At 40.8% G+C, this 14009-nt stretch overlaps 1 protein-coding gene across 2 annotated transcripts in view; it reads right to left on the reverse strand.

The window, feature by feature from the left end:
* The window catches only part of LOC308701937 (uncharacterized protein), a 37535-nt gene that overhangs the window by 22136 nt on the left and 1390 nt on the right, over window positions 1–14009 (reverse strand). Inside the window, exon 2 of one of the 2 annotated variants that reach the window (XM_081384418.1) lies at window positions 13679–13994. The gene's annotated coding sequence lies outside the window, so the exon portion shown is untranslated. Of the gene's footprint in view, window positions 1–3387; window positions 3455–13678; window positions 13995–14009 lie in introns of those variants that run through there. The other variant, XM_081384419.1, reaches the window with a different exon arrangement.

Below are 14009 nucleotides of genomic sequence, written 5' to 3' on the forward strand. Positions count from 1 at the left end.
TGATTAACAATGAAGTAATCATTAAAACAAAGTTTGCTTTGGTTTTTTCTTTCTGTTTACCTGGTAACAGAAGGGTTTGTCTATGAAAACCAATCAAATTGTGGGTAAATTATGTAATGCAGCTTGACATTTTTGTCATACAGTACCTCCTTATTCTATAAAAACTGTTGTATTCTTTTAGCTGGTGGGATTCTCAATGGAATTTGTCTGAGATCCTCCAGCCCTTCTTGGGAGAGATTCTCTGAGAACTGCTCAGGAACTCTTCCGGCTGTGATTAAAGCATTTGAAGGACATTTGCTAAAGTCTGTTTGTCGATCATTGCTGCGCAGCAAGAAACCTAGTTAGGGAAGCAAGTTAATTAGTAGACTATATATTAAACGTCGACTGGAGAAGACCCAGATAGTTAGGTTTAGGAGAAAATCTACCACAAAAGCCATTGTTAATATTAACAGGTTAGGTTTAGGTGCATTGGCTTCTTTCTCTCCGTTTCACTGCGAAATGGTGTTTTCTTAAACGTATACAAAAAGTGCTCTGGTTGATTAATTGTCAAGACACATGGGGCCCTATCTTGCACCCAGCGCAATTGACTTTGTACACCACATGTATCATTCCTATTTTGCACCCACGCACAGCAGACTTTTTCCTTGACAGATGCACGTCGGTAAATTAGGAAATGAACTTGCGCTCCCGGGGGGGCGGTTCAGCGCAAAGTGGAGGTGTGTTCCGGCGCAAATGTGCAGGTTTAGAAAACAATTCCGCCACTGACCAGGAAAAACCTAGTCTAAAGTTAGTGGCGCGCTGCGCATGATATTCATATGTTATTTTAAGGGCGCATGCTTGGCCATAATCAATGTAGCGTGTGCACAACGCGCATGCACTTTGCTTATCTCATCTACACACAGACGCAGCAGTTCTCATTTTTAGAAAACCATATATTATTACAAGGAAAAATATTAACACACGAGGGAAATCATTGTTGTGTCCATGAAGATGTGAAAAAATAGGCATAAATCTAGCTTACACATTTACCCAAAATAATATACGCCTGTTTAACCAAAGCTAATTTGGGTGGGTTTCTCCATCCCCATACAATGTCACCTCTCTGTCTTTTACAGCCCTGACGAGAACGTCGGTCTCCTCTGTGAACTCCTCCTGGCGTGCGCCTGGCAAATCCGCCGTTATAATAGCAATCCGCCAAGGAACAAGCACGCCTGCTCTTAAAGGGAATTCGAGATGTCGCTCTGATTGGTCTCCCAAACCACATCTATGAATAATGAAGCTACTTCAGACCAACCCATTTTAGATTTGCGTCGGGCGCAAGAGTAATTTATCCCGCCGGTATAATAGCAACAGCGCCCAAGACCCGCCCACAAAGTTACTTGCGTTTCTTGCTTGATACTTGCGTTTCAGATTGTTAAAATAAGGCCCATGGACTCATTGTACATCTTGCATATTTTACAATTAAATTTTAGAGCATTTAAGTTAAGTCTTAAATCTATACAAAAAGTGCTCTGGTTGATTAATTGTCAAGACACATGGACTCCTTGTACATCTTACATATTTTACAATTAAATTTTAGAGCATTTAAGTTACCACCACCCACCTCCTCTTTAATGGCTGATGATTTTGCTAACTTCAACAAATTAACAACTATCAGCAGTCAGTTCTCAGCTCCACACACACAGGAACCCAGACCAGCCTCTCCCACAGCCAATATCCTTCTCTCCTCCATCTCTCCACTAACTGAGGAAGAAGTATCTAAACTTCTCCTCTACAGTCATCCTACCACCTGCCCTCTAGACCCCATCCCCTCACACCTTCTACAAGCCATCTCTCCCACACTTCTTCCAGCACTCACACACATCAACTCATCCCTCCATACTGGCATTTTCCCTACAGCATTCAAGCAGGCTCGGGTAACTCCACTGCTTAAAAAAACAACATTAAACACATCACTTGTAGAGAATTACAGACCTATCTCTCTCCTACCATTAATTGCGAAAACACTTGAACAAGTTGCTTTCAACCAAGTTTCATCTTTCCTGTCTCTGAACAACCAGCTGGATGTCAACCAATCTGGCTTCAAGAAAGGGCATTCAACTGAGACTGCATTACTGTCGGTCACAGAAGCCCTACGGATTGCAAAAGCTGCTTCTAAATCTTCAGTTCTCATTCTCCTGGATCTGTCTGCTGCCTTCGACACTGTGAATCAGATACTTCTGTCCACCCTCTCATCTCTGGGCATCACAGGTACTCCTCTCCACTGGTTTGAGTCCTATCTCACAGGTAGATCCTTCAGGGTCGCATGGAGAGGCGAGGTATCCAAAGCACATCAACTGACCACAGGGGTTCCTCGGGGTTCAGTTCTTGGACCCCTCCTTTTCTCCATTTACACCACATCACTGGGAAACATCATACAGGCACATGGTTTCTTTTGCAATAGCTATGCTGATGACACACAGCTCTTCGTCTCATTTCAAGCAGATGATCCCACAGTAGCTGCACGTGTCTCAAGCTGTCTGGCTGACATCTCGGCATGGATGAAGGAACATCACCTGCAGCTCAACCTGGCAAAGAAGGAGACTCTCATTCTCGCTGCCAATCCGTCTCTACAGCACGACTTCACTATCCAGTTAGATTCATCTTCAATCACCCCATCAATCACCCCGACCAACTGACCTTCTCAGACCTGCACTGGCTACCACTCGCTGCTCGCATCAAGTTCAAGGCATTGACGCTTTCTTACAGATCTACCACAGGCTACATCCCTACCAGAAGCCTACGATTGGTCAATGAGCGACGTCTCGTGGTTCCATCACAGAGAGCCACAAAATCACTCTCTAGAACGTTCTCATTCACGGTTCCATGCTGGTGGAATGATCTCCCCACCCTCATCCGGAATGCAGAATCACTGACAACATTCAAAAGACAGCTGAAAACTCATCTCTTCCGTGAGCACTTAACCTCTTAAAAAATAAAAATAAATAAAAATTATTATTATTAATCATTCCTTGCCTTGCTTCTGCTACTCTAAGCAATGCCTGAACTTTGTATTTAGAGCACTTCTTGCATTGTTTTTGCCTCTTCACAATGACTCACTTGCTTTAGTCCTCATTTGTAAGTCGCTTTGGATAAAGGCGTCTGCTAAATGACTAAATGTAAATTAGTAAAAAAAAGCAAACACCTTGGAAATATGGTATGTTGAACAGGAACTGTTTCAGGAATGGCACAAAGGTGTGTGACTGTTCAAGTCTCTGTCTTTAGATCAGTGTGTTCAATACAGTGTCAATACATGTGCCTTTTTGTCCTTTATGTATATTCGGATTATGCTGTGTTGTAAATAAATCCCAACAAACAATCAAAAAGTCATTATTTTAATCTCCTCACATTCTTTGTTCTGGTTCTCTCTCAGTCACACCTGATAGGGACATTAGGAGAAGGGTCTTTGTCTTCCTAGGTGTGAAACACATCAATATTCATGATTATTCACGCCTCCTCGTATACAGTTTTCTTACACAAAACATTTCTTACAAATTTTAAATCAATATATTGTTTTATGTGAATTTTACTTTTATAGTAAAAAAACAGATTTATAGGATTTTCATTTTCTAAACTCCTCTCCAGCTTCCACTGATTAACTTCCATCAATTCAGCCTTCTTCCTACACCTCTCAACCCCCATTCTCTCTGATCTATGCACTGATTGTACACACACATGTCTGCTTTTTCCTTCTTGGAAACTGCTACCACCTCACCCTTCTGTAACACTGGTATCAATATTATACAATATACCCCTGACATTCTATGTACTGCTGACCACAAATTCTTTACAGGAGTCTCAGGACCTAGTGTACCACAAAATCTCCCTCTAACTATTTGGCTTTGCATCATTTATAACTTTTCTTGCTGCATGCCCTTAGATGCTTGTACTCCATTGCATTTAACTACTGTCTGTATAGCCTAGTTTCAGTATTGTATGTGCTGGTGAACCAAAGACAAATTTCCACCTTGGTGGACAATAAAGAAATATACTAGGCTACAATACAAGATTATATCTAGGGATATTCTTTTCCACTTATCTTCTCAAATCCCTACCAAACCTGCATAAAATGTGATGATGATCACTACCCAGTGTATAGGAATCTATAACATCCCATTTACCAATTCTAGCTTGAGGAGGCAATTGATAAATCTATATGGCTGCAGGTATTTCTTACAGGATGATACCTAGTCTGTCTTCCATCATTTAACACTACCAACTCATACTTATCAGTAGTATTAACATACACCTTGTGTTAATGATGATTTACCTTTTGTTTGATTTATCACTCATGATTGACAGGTAATCCATGTGTCAAGAAAACAGTGTCTCTGATTTACTCTCTCATTTAGTCTCTCTCATTTTTTGAATCCTGGGTATCTGGCTCCTTCCATTCTGTTTGGGGTAAACTGTTGCTGATTGTATTTTCCTTTAATTGTTGGGGGTGAAATTCACCCAAGCAAGTATTACGCAATGTTGACACCCTGAGTGTCAAAATCTTTGCTGTTTGATCAATAGTGTCGCCTATATGTTAATTGAGTCAAAATATTTAAATCAAGACATTCAGGAATACATTACACCTACACCAGACTGGCTATATTCATAAAAATAACATGTCTGGGGATGTTCTTTTAAGAACAACTGTGTGTGTGTTTGTTTGTTTGTGTGTTTGTTTGTTTGTTTGTGTGTGTGTGTGTGTGTGTGTGTGTGTGTGTGTGTGTGTGTGTGTGTGTGTGTGTGTGTGTGTGTGTGTGTGTGTGTGTGTGTGTGTGTGTGTGTGTACCTCAGTAGGATCAGTAGTAGGCTACCTGAACTATAGGTTTAAGTTAACGCCCAAGACAAAGAATCAAACACGTTCATCAAGTCAAAGAGTCCTAATTACCCACATACCGCATACTTTATTCTTCTCAACAAGAAAAGGTGTTTTTTTTATTTTATTTTCTAGAACATCTAGAACATCTGCATCATGTGCTCTGTTCAACACCCTTTTCAGATTGATGTCATGTTTAGCAGGGTTGCAAACTCCGATGATGATGTCGTCAACAATAATTGCACAGGGGTATCCTGAAAACAACTGCTCCATTGAGCGCTGGAACACCTCGCTTGCGGAGTTTATGCCGAAGGGCATACAAAGAAATCTATAGCGCCCAAATGGAGTGCTGAATGTGGTCATCATGGAGGACTTGTGGTCGAGGCGAACCTGCCAGAAAGAGTTCTTTACGTCTAGCACCGAAAATACGGTTGCTCCTGACATCTTCCTCTATGCTGCGCAAAGGGTGATGGGGTCTTTTTAAAGCCATGTTAAGATCTTTTGGGTTAATACACAGCCTGATTTCTTGCCTGTCCTTTTTGTGTGTAACCACCATGGAGGAAACCCAATCTGTCGGCTCTGAGACTGCCGTTATGACGCCAAGGCTCTGCATGCGGTCCAGCTCCGCTTTGAAGCGGCTTTGCATTGCCAGAGGAATGCGATGAGCGGGGCGAACTACTGGCTGCACGCTGGGGTCTACTGTCATAGAATAAGTAATTGGAAGTTCTCCGAGCTTGTCAGTAAATAAGTCTTTGTACTCTGTTAGAATGTCTCCGGTGCTGCCCTCCATACTAACATGATGCACATCCGGGCTGATTGTAATGATCGCAATGTCGAGGCATGCACGAAATCCTAATAGCGGTTGGACATCTTGATCCACCAAGAAGAATGAAAGTGAGTGATTTTGCCCATTTAAGCCACACTGCAATGAGACCATGCCTTTCGTTTCAATTTTACCTCCACCATAAGCTACAAGGTTAGGTGTCTATGATTGCTTCACTGGCCGTTCGTTGTTGTCAATTTGTTCGAAAGTCTTTTGTGACATTACGTTACATTTTGCCCCAGTGTCAACTTTCATCTCAATTGGAGTTTTGTTTATGTGTACAGTGACAAATCCCTCCTCCAACACTGGCATGTAAGGGTTAACAACATTAACACACTTGTCAAATTCAATGCCATCAACATAAAAAGTGTCATCATGGTCAGGGGGATTGTCTACTTTGAGTTCATGTACTTTCCTGTGGTTCGCTTTCCTGTGGTTAAATTTCTTCTGACCGAACTGACTAAGTGCTTTGCAACATTTCTTGTAATGATTCATTTTCTTGCAGTTATGACATTGTTGTACGAAAGCTGGGCATTTCTCTTTCTTTGCTGCATGATTATTTCCACAATATGGCCGTATTGCATCCACCTTAGTTGCAGTCTGAGGTATAGCCAACGTTTTGTTATTCTTCTCTGTCATTTCATGTATACGACAAATTGAGATTGCTTTGATCAGAGTTAAATCGCTGTCTCTTAACAGTACTATCCTTAAGCTTTCATTGTTGACTCCACATACTATCCGATCACAGATCAGCTCGTCTGTCAATTCTCCAAAATTACAACTTTTAGCTTTAATCCTGAGATCACTGATGAAAGCCTCAATAGTCTCACCTTGTTTCTGATTTCTGGAGTGAAACTGCCTCTCCATTGTTTTATTTTGTTGTGGGTTGCATATTTCACGAAATTTCCTCTTCAGGCACTCCGGATCTTCTCTGGATTCCGCGGGAGTCAAGATTGCGCCGTCCCCGCCTGGTGCACGCACCTTCGCTGCATAGACAAATGAATGCTCCCGTTCAATGGCTGCCGGCCCAGCGAGATTGAGGAGGATGTACCAGGGGGGCAGGGATTTGTATTATTTTGAAGCTACCCCGGGCGCCGCCATTGGCTTGCGGAACCCCACCTGCAGTTAGCATCCCATTGACTCCCATTCATTTTGGCGTCACTTTGACAGCGAATAACTTCACATCTGAGGCGTTTAAAGACTCCATTTGTCCATTATTTATTTCTAAAGAAACACGAAAATGTATAAAAGTCTCCATTACCTTGTAGCTTACGTTATGGCCCTGTAGAAGCAGTTTTTGTAAAAGTAGGCTAACGATTGCGTCACAGCCACGCGACTCTCTGTCGCACAGTAGGAACTTACCGTATGGACAGGAGGAGAAGCTCGCGGGCAATCGGGAGGACGTCGAGGCAAAATGACAAAATAATTCATCAGAACACCTACAAAAAGTTTCTCCTGCTCCAAGATCATGGACAGCTCCTACTCACGCTCTCCGTCTCTGCGAGTTTCGGAAGGTAATGATTCAGATTGATCTTGGCACAGCCACTAGAAGACAGACGGTTTGCTCACGTCACATCTACGTCGTCGAGCTCAGTTTGAGTCTGCGCAGTACGCTGGACCCCCAGGAAGTAAAGAGTTTCTAATTGGCTTCACTTTGTCTCCGTTGAATCCAATGGGGTCGCTGTGTCCATTTCTTTTACTGTCTATGGGATGTACGCCCTTGTCTTGGCAGGCTTATAATAGTGTGCTGCGGCGATGAAAATGTCATACTCTTGCTCGAAGGTTCGCCAATTGTCTGCGATATTTACATCAAACGTGAGCGGGTCTGGTCTTCTAAAACAGTCCGCCATTGTCACTCACTGCGCGGTCTTGAGAAAACTGTAACGAGTTCAGCCTCTGTTTTCTACACAATTGGTTCACTCACAGGCGAAAAGTCCGTGCCGTCTTCTGACACCATGTTGTATGTCCCAGGAATCACTCAGCGACAGCCACATATGAACGCAATGATTTTTATTAACAGAACTCTAATTGCCAACACCACATATCCAGTATTTGAACAACTCACATGTATATTCTTAATGCATGCGCACTAAGGGGGAAGCACGTTCTTAAAGAGCCCAACACTTTTAAAGTAACATGTTAGAATATACAAGTTATATTTGTACTTCTGTACAGATCATTTATCACAATGATCTACATTAGGCAACGTCTCCTCGGTTTAATGACGAGAGAAACCCCGGCGCGTTTCTACAAAGGGACGGATGGCCCGACGAAACGTTGTGTCGTCGTAGGAGAGGAATGTGGACAAACGTGGACACAACATATCAAAGCTTGCTCATCCTAAAATTTCGGACCCACTGCTCCTCGTTTAAGCCCGCCACAATATGCTCCCACCAGTCCTGATCTCTCTCGTACACAATAACTGAAGCATATGCACTGGCTGCAATGACGGCACTTTTCGTCCTCCTCCGCCTCATAGCCTAATCATGGTGATGTTTGGTGAACTTTGCATATATCACAGAGCTAGCATCATTCATATTTTGCGTTCATCCATCTGTGCAAGATAATTTAACCCTTTAAGCATGCGCGATGTTTCAGATAGTATGGCAAGTGACTCAATGATGAATATTCAATATTGTATGTGCATGAAATAAAAGGTTGAGTCATTGTAAAAAACCCTTGAAATGTCTAACAGTGTTTTTTATACTCAAACAACAACATTACACACCAACTAAAGTTAAAAAAGTGAAATCATATTCAACCACCCCTTTAACAAAGATTGCACAACCCCCACCCGATTTATCAGGCTTATCTAATCCCAAACGATCATATCCTGGAATTAGAAAATCTAGACTGGGCTTTAACCATATCTCTTGGATATATCTCAGTTCTGGTGCTTTTTTAAATTCCTCAAAAAATTTATTTAATTCCTGACTATTTTCAATAAGACTCCAGGTATTTCATCATTCAGGATTCTTATCCTCCACCTCACTAACATCCCCTATACGGCTAGCCTTTAACAAATGTGACCTCTCCATATACTGACTCTCCATCTTGTATTGATGTAACTTTTCTGGCAACTGCTTTATTCTCAGGTAACTTTCAGCTGCCTCCACCTTTGACCTAATGATATCTGACCGGTTAGCTGCTTTCTTGTCTCCCACCAACACATCAAAATCAAAAGACAGAAATGACTCCTTACTAAAAATCAACATGTCAGATGGAGATGCTCACAGTAAATTTGGGTAAATCAGTTTGTTGGCATCCTAGCACCACTCTATCCCCAGAGCTTCCATTTTTCGCTTTCCCTAGCCACTCTTTGAACTGCCTCTACATAGTCACCTTGTTCTGATCCTTCACAACCTGCACCAGCCTAGCCTGAACAATGCGCTCACAACCGTGAAACCCTGCGTCATAATACCTTGTTACAATTAAGGCACTTGGGAGCTTCTGCCTTGCAATTTTTAATTATATGATCTCCACCACACTTTGCACACCTTCTTTTACCCTGACATGACCCAGCATAATGTCCAAACTTCTGACAATTATAGCAGCGCAACGGTGGTTTAATGTACTCCCTTACATGACACACCATACTCCCAAGGAACACTCTCTGTGGCAGCACACCGTCTTCAGTTGTGTAGTCTACGCTGAGGGTTTCAAACCCTGGGTCGCGAACCACCAGGATTAAAAAATGGGTCACCAGAATGATTTAAGGAAAATGGAATTAAAAATATATATATATATAAAAAAAAAAAAAATTGTTTGAATAAAATCATAGTCTATAGGCCTATATAAAAGAAACAACGCAAAATATGGCTGTTTAAATAATTTATAGATTAATGAAACGAAAGAAAAAACTGTGCGACAGTATGCTGCTGAGTTTGGTTCTTTTCTGTGAGGCCCGGCTCTTCACAAACAAGTTGATGGAAGTAAATACTTTGCAGTTTCGAATGATGTCCTGTATGAACAAAATAATGGAGTATGTTTTTATGATTCCATTGTGCCGGTGCCTCACACACAAAATATTCCAGCATTGCAAACTTGACATTGCAGCCTTTTCATTATCAAAATAAAATAGTCAACCTAACATATAAAAATTACACTGCTCTGTTTAAATAGTCAGTAGGCTAGTACAATTTGTGCCATTCAGCATAAGCACCGCTTCACTGTGATGTTTCCAAGCACACCCACTAGGTATACCCACTAGGACAGGCCAAGGATTTTCGTATACCCACTTAAAAAAGCGTGAGGATACGTAACAACTTCATTATGTATGAAGGTAAAAGAGTAGCAAAACTCGAGAGCATGTAGATGTGAATTTGAGAACTTGTACAATAAATATTAATTCTTGTACGTGAACATTTACACTCACAGCTCCAATGTGAAAACCTGTAAAATAAAAATCTGAAGTTGAATGTTGAAATTTGCACTCGCAGACAATAGTCACAAACCTGTATTCTGAATTTGAAGCTGCAGACAAGTAGTCACAGTGTAAAATGCTATTCACAGAAATACAATGACAGACACAAACTTGTAATATATATTTGCACTTATTCTTACATTCACATTCGCAGTACAACCTCAATTAGGCACTTTCAACTTCTCAAATCTCTCACTGCAATTTCAAATTTCGCGCCTTGACCATAGTATGGAGTTTATATTGTTCCATAATTAAACAAACAAATCCAGCATTTTGCAAACAAACTCGATCTGCTTTGCAAAGGAAAACTCGACTCGCAAACAGACAGAAAGCAATGTGCAAGTACAAAGGTAAATTTGAGAGAAAATCCAGTGGGGTAACAAATATGTATTGTGTTTTACAAATATAAATATATGAGCCTAGATAATATTTCACAAATAAATACAAACCATCCTACAAATTGCGTGTAACGTTTGAACAAATACCAAATATAGTGCATACAAATGCATATCTGTCTGTTATGATTGTGAGACACTTGGCTTTTTATGAGATCTCTCTCGGCTCAATTTTCTCACAAATGTATCCAGGAAGATTTTCTCACAAATGCAACCGAGCAACTTCCTCTTCTAAAACAGTAGATGGCACTATGATAGGGGATTAATTTAGTGCTAGTCTCTCGGGAGAAACATTGACTACGTTTACATGCAGCCAATAACCCATTCAAAACCGGAATATTAGCAATAACCCGGTCGCGCACGGCCATGTAAACACCGGCAAAACCCCAGATATGCTCATATCCCGGTTTTTAAAAACCTGGATATGATCCCTGGGGTACCCCTTTTCTAACCCGAATATTTGGTCATGTAAACGCGTATCGGCATATCCCCATCAAAAGGAACATTGATTTGTGTTCTGCGCATGTTCTATTCGCAAGGAATCTTGGTGTTTTGAGGAGAGACGGCGCATACAAAAACCCGCGTGCGGCGTGCAGTAGGCTATACCGGAAGTAAACAAGAAGTAGAGGTAAACATGGCGAGACGCAGCACAGCACCACACTTTTGGAGCGAGGAGGAAAGCGCAAACAAAGGCGATCGCTATCTGCCCCGAACTATTCATTATCCGCGTGCTGCTGCTGTTGTTGTTGTCTTTGGATACAGGAAGAAGAATCGGAAATGACGCATATTGCGTCTTAAGGTTGTCCGTACGTCCAGACGCTAACCGTGCGTCGCCGTTTACATCGGGATATTGCCAATTGATTACAAATTCCATGTAACTCTCTCTGCTCACGCATGTAAACGGGTTATTCCGAAGGTTTCAGAAACCCAAATAGTGACCTTAACCCGACCATAACCCGAATTTTAACATCTTGTAAACGTAGTCATTGATTTGAAACTTGCCTTTGCCTACACCTGAGGAAAATAAACGATGAACAGCTGAGTTTCTGTCTTACTTTATCTATAATTAACCTTTTTAAGGTTTTCTTTTGTAAAATATTTATTACATATCTAGACAGAAATCCACATTAGCACTTAGTAGCAAATCATTCTCTCTAGGATAGGGGTATCTATAAGCTGAAAGCTCTCGTTAGCCTCATAGCATAATTGCCTAAGTCATATTTAAAAAAAAAAATTACTAATTTTTAGCTAACGCTCTGCCATTATATGTTGCTTTTTTACTTGGCTTAGCGCTATGTTATTGAGCAAGTGCTTAATTGAGGTGTACTGCGAATGTGAATGTAAGAATAAGTGCAAATATATATCACAAGTTTGTGTCTGTGAATAGCATTTTACACGTAGACTACTTGTCTGCAGCTTCAAATTCAGAATACAGGTTTGTGACTGTTGTCTGCGAGTGCAAATTTTAACATTCAACTTCAGATTTTTATTTTACAGGTTTTCACATTGGAGCTGTGAGTGTAAATGTTCGCGTACACGTACGAATATTTATTGTAGGCCTAAGTTCTTAAATTCACATCTGTGCTCTCGAGTTTCGCTAATCATTTACCTTCATAGTTTTGTGACAGAACTTTCACACTTCAATTCATAAATTCACCCCATCTGTGTTTGCGAAGCGACAAGGATCGAATCGCAGAATTCAGTCACAAATGGAACTTCCTGTATAAAGCAGAACGTCACGGAATTTGGCCATTTTTGCATTAATAAATTAAAAGTACTAAAGTAGGGCTGTACAATGAATCAAATCTCTAGTGCCTGTGAATATTAAAGCTCAAAGAGACTGCAATTGTTCTACGCGTCTCTGGGAATGAGCGCTCAATGTGTGCTCTACTAGGCCTACACACACACTGAAGCACGCGTGACGCTGTTTTCAGCGTTTCAATTGAGGACTTGATGTAAGCTACACATGTGAAGTTCACAGTATACTCCCTACAATAAACTAGACAACACCACTGATCATCTTTAAATATTTACAGGACGGGCGGATCCCCGGCTCAATCTCTACGCTTAAATCTCACCACATCAGTTACTTGGGCCCCCTTAATGTTTTCTAAGATTTCCTTAACAGACAAGCCAGCAAACACTCCATATATCACTCCCTTGATTTCATGTTTGTTTCCTCTATAGAAACTAAAGTCTCCACCTTGACCACCAACTTCCCCACACCTCTAGCATCATCATACTGTTTCCTATTTTTGCAACAAACTCTTAACATCCCATTATACAATATTTTGGCTTGAAAATCCTTGCCTATCTGACTCTCCAAAGCCAAAGTCAAAATTGGTACCCTTTAATGGGTTCACTGCTCCAAATCCTACTCTCCTTGATTAGTTCCCTTAACTTTAAACAGCATGACTAACTCTTCAGTACTTCCAGTTCTCCTGACTTCATTTCCTTTCTCTCCTGACATTTCAGGTCTTTCGCTTGATGCCTCCTTCTTAGAGCTCCCCTCTTTTTTTCCACCCTGACCCCACCACTCCCTAAAGCCAAGGGCTTCCAGTTCCCTCTCCTTTCCCAAAACTAATCTAATTATATTATTAATAATCCTACTACAAATAAAAGAAAATGGGAAAAACAACTTTCTACTATCTGATCTACTGATCACCCACCTGCCTCTAAAAACGTGTCCACACACAGCACACTTCCTCGACTTTGACCCGTCGAGTGTTCAGTGTTAATGCCCACTAGACTCTCCTTTGATGTGGTCCTCCTATATTTATCTACTTAAATGCATTTTTCCCATGGTGCTCTGTTTTCCTAAAGTCACCGGGTAGCAGTGGCACCGGTGGGAAGGGCCCTTTCATCACTGCTTGCAACTTTAATTAATATATTTAAATGTTGTTTCTGTATTTACATTTTTTTTGTTCATTACATCTATTGTTTCTCCTAAAAACAAATTAGATTCTGTGATAAATATGAAATGGTCTGTTTGTCAATTTTCTTGTTAGATAATAGTCTCATTTTAAAATGAAATAGTTTGTAAACAATAAATGACAGTTTGGCAGTTACTTTGTACATCTATATAGATAAAAATGTCAGAGAATGATACTGATAAATGATTATGTAGAATAAATAATGATGTAAATAATATAATATTAAATAATAATAATAAAAGCAGACATACTCACCACGGACATTGAATGATTTTGATGTTGACCCACTTTTGCTGCTGATCTGTAGACTAAAATCTCCAGAGTCCTGACTGCTGATGTTTTTGATTTTGAGATCTCCAGTCTGAGTGTCCAGCTGCAGTCTGTCTTTGAACGGACCATCAGACTTAACCCATTCTAAGATCCTACTGGACCCAATTTCAATATGTGCAATGGAAGTTTCACCAAACTTCCACTCAATAAAATTTGTTTTTTTGTATTTCTGTGTGTTGACTGTGTAGAGTGACAGAATCTCCCTCCTTCACTAACACTGTCTCCACATCACCAAATACACCTGAAGAACAGAAAC

The sequence above is a fragment of the Scardinius erythrophthalmus genome (assembly GCF_964197995.2).
Source record: "Scardinius erythrophthalmus genome assembly, chromosome: 14".
Classification (NCBI taxonomy): domain Eukaryota; kingdom Metazoa; phylum Chordata; class Actinopteri; order Cypriniformes; family Leuciscidae; genus Scardinius; species Scardinius erythrophthalmus.